Here is a 4155-nt window from a genome sequence, read left to right on the forward strand (position 1 = left end):
ATGAACTTTGAGTTTATGATCAGATCTATATCCATGAATATTATTAGAGTCTTCTTTTGATCTCTTATATGCATGATTACTTATGGCCTCGTGTTTCTTCTTCAAATCTTTGGTTTAGTTAGGCCAACTAGATCGAATATTCTTGCCATGAGAAGAGGTGCTTTGTGATGGGTTTCATCTTGCGGTGTTCTTTCCCAATGATAAAAAGGGCAACAAGACATGCATGTATCGTTGCTATTAAGGATAACAAGATGGGGGCTATACCTACATGAATAGATCTTGTCTACATCGTGTCATCATTCTTATTGCATTACTCCATTTCTTCATGATCTTAATACACTAGATGCATGCTGGATAGCGGTCAATGTGTAGAGTAATAGTAGTAGATGCAGGCAGGAGTCGGTCTACTAATCTTGCACGTGATGCCTATATAATGATCATTGCCTGGATATCATCATAACTATCTAATTTTCTATCAATTGCCCAACAGTAATTTATTTACCCACCATCTGCTATTTCTCGAGAGGAGCCACTAGTGAAATCTACGGCCCCCGAGTCTATTCTTTATCATATTTGCTTTGAGATCTATTTTTAATTGCTTTTGTTTTCAGAACTATTATTCCAAAAACCCAAAAATACCTTGCTGCATTTTTTTGTTATTTATTTTATTCTGCACTTTATCGAGATCTATTTATCCAATCTATCACAATTTTATCCTGTCAACTTGACATTATCTCACGCCGTTACCCGAAAAAAGGGATTGACAACCCCTTATAAGCGTCGGGTTGCAAGTATTTGTTCTTTGTGTGTAGGTACCGTTTACATAGTGTTGCTTGGCTCTCCTACTGTATTGATACCTTGGTTTCATAACTAAGGGAAATACCTACGTAGTTGTGCTGCATCATCCTTCCCCTTTGGGGAAATACCGACGTAGTTCAAGCGACATCAAAAGGAATTTCTGGCGCCGTTGCCGGGGAGACATCATCAACATCTATCAGGTTCCTAATCACAAATATTATCTCCTTTCAATTTACATCATTTTCCAATTGCCTCTCGTTTTCATCTCCCCCACTTCACAAAAATATATTTACCTTTTTTTTGTTTGATCTTTTGTTTGCTTGTGTTGCCGTGTTTCTTCTATTTGCTTGCATCTTCGCTTGCTAAAAATCTATTGATATGGATCCCCATCCACTTGCTAATCTTATATGATGAACAAATCGCTAGTGAATTGAGTTCACTATATTATCTTTATGAAGTTTTGCTGGAGATTCATGAATCTGAAAATTGTGATGAAGTGTAACGAAGAAACTTATAAAGTGATTCATGATAGCTCCTGAAATTAAAAGCATGATTGCAATGGTGTTATTATAAATTCTATTAATGTCAATTGTATTAATGATATGCAAAACTCCAAGCTTGGGGATGCTTGTTTTGCTATGTCCACAACTTATTGCAATGATCATGATTGGGGTGATAATGATTCTTATGATCTTGAAAATTTATGTAAATCTCATGATGAATATGCTTGCAATAATATTAAAAGTGGGTTCGAAAGAGTGTCAACTCTAGGTAAAAATAATCCCACATATTTGGAGAGTGTTCAATCTTGTGAAATTTTTGATAAAAGTGGGTTTGGAGAGGTGATGACTTTAGTTGATGTTGATCCCACTATTTGGAAGATTTTACAACTTTTATGCATGTGGATCATGAAGAGAAAATGTTATGTGATAGCTATATTGTTGAATTTGAATATGATCCTACATATAATTATTATGATAAAGGAAAATATGGTTGTAGAAATTTTCATGTTACTAAATTACCTCTCATTATGTTGAAATTGCTATTGTTTCTTTCTTCTTCCTTGCATATGCTAATTTTTGTTTGCCTTGATAATTTGTTTTCTTATAAAGTGCCTAGACATAGGAAGTACGTTAGACTTAAATGTGATTTTCACATGCTACGTGATGCTCTCTTTGTGCTTCAATTCTTGTCTTTCATGTGAGCATCATTGAAATCTTATACCTAGTTAAGGACATAAAACGATAGCGCTTGTTGGGAGGCAACACAATGAATAAAATTTATTTCTGCCTTTTTCTTTCTGTTCTTGAGTATTTGCAAAATTATGCTACTGATATGATTGTGTTATTTATGTTTTGATTAGTGTTTGTGCCAAGCAAAGCCTTTGGGATCATGTTGGGTGATAGTTGACTTGATCTTGTTGAAAAATAGAAAGTTTTGCGACCAGTAGCAGAATTTTGTAAAATCACAGAAGCACGATAAAATTCCGAGTGTTTTACACACGGTTGATATGCAAATTTCCCAACTTGTCCTAATTTTTCAGAATTTATGATATTACAGAAGTATATGAATTTTCCGGATTACTTCCAACTGTTCTGTTTTTGACAGATTCTGTTTTCTTTGCATTGTGTGCTTATTTTGATAAATCTATGGTTTGTATTGGAGGGTATAAGCCATGGTAAAGTTGGAATATAGTAGATATAATGCAAAAAGAAAATATGAATGGGTTTGCAACAATACTTAGAGTGGTGATTTGCTTTGTTATACTAACGGATCTCACGAAAGTTTTGTTAAGTTTTGTGTGATTGAAGTTTTCAAGTTTTGGGTGAGATCACGATGGATGAAGGAATAAGGAGTGAGAAGAGCCTAAGCTTGGGGATGCCCCATGGCACACAAAGTTATTATTCAAGGAGAATCAAGAAACTAAGCTTGGGGATGCCCCGAGTGGCATCCCCTCTTTCTTCTAACGACCATCGGTATTTTACTTGGAGCTATATTTTTATTCATCACATATCATGAGTTTTTATTGGAGCGTCTTGTATTATATGAGTCTTTGCTTATTTTGATTTTTAGTTTATCATAAGTATCCTTGCTGGACACACCTATTTGAGAGAGCCAAAATTATGCTATGATTTGTTAAAATTGCTCTTTATGCTTCACTTAAATTTTTTAAGCTATGGAATTGCTCTAGTGCTTCACTTATATCTTTTTGAGCATGGTGTGATTTAATATTTTTGAAGAAATGCTTTCAGGCTTCACTTAGATTTATTTGAGAATTAGTAAATTTTTGAAGAAATTCTCTCATGCTTCACTTATATTACTTTGAGAGACGAAAAAATTTATGATCGTGTTCTTCACTTAAATTTGTTTGACCTTGTCAAAAGAAATTGCAATATATGAAAATAGTCCCAAAGTGATAGATATTCAAGAAGGATATAATAAAAACTTTTATGAAGATCATTGGACAAAATAAACTTGATTCTTTGTAATAGTTTTGAGATATGATGATAGTGATGTGTGAGTCATGTTGGTGAATAATTATACTTTAGTAAGAATATTGGTGTTAAGGTTTGTGATTCCATATGCAAGCACGAAAGCTAATAGTTATGCAATGAAATTACATCCTACTTGTGGTGCATTATTCGGTGTTAGTTATGCTTAATGCTCGCTTATGTGATTTCTCGTTTCTTGGTTGGTTGCTTCTCAATCTATTTGCTATCCTCCACTTGCATTAAGGAGAAATACTATTTGTGCATCCAAAATCCTTAAAACCAGTTTTGCCATATGAGTCCACCATACCTACCTATATGCGGTATTCCCATGCTGTTCTAAGCAAATTTGTATGTGCCATCTCTAATTTTCAAAATAAATTTCCTTTTTGTGTGCTCGTACCTCTCATGAAGCGGCAGGGGTGGCCAATATTTTCCATGCTAGATGTGTTATTCTCAAGATGAGTGTTTATCCATTTGTCATTGCCTGAGAGTGTGGCAAAGGTATTAGGGATGCCCAGTCCCGAAATGAAAAAAGAATTTACTTTATGTTGTCAAATAATAAATTCCTTAGAAAGTGTTGGTATGGAAGGCACCCGCGGCTAGCCATGGATTGTGAAAGAATGGTGGAAAAAGGAATAAACTTTATTTTCTGTTTGGGAACCGCCTATGATATATCTAGCATGGAAAGTGTTGGGTATTACTCAGTCGTTTTCGTTGACGGGAAAAGTATGCCTCTCAAAAAAAAAATCTCTCAATTTAGGCTTTGAGCCATGGCACCTCTACAAATCCCTACTTCCCTCTGCGAAGGGCCTATCTATTTACTTTATGCCATTTTTATTTTTTATTTGAGTCTCCATCTTATCAT

This window comes from Triticum dicoccoides, chromosome 2B (assembly GCF_002162155.2).
Source record: "Triticum dicoccoides isolate Atlit2015 ecotype Zavitan chromosome 2B, WEW_v2.0, whole genome shotgun sequence".
NCBI lineage: Eukaryota > Viridiplantae > Streptophyta > Magnoliopsida > Poales > Poaceae > Triticum > Triticum dicoccoides.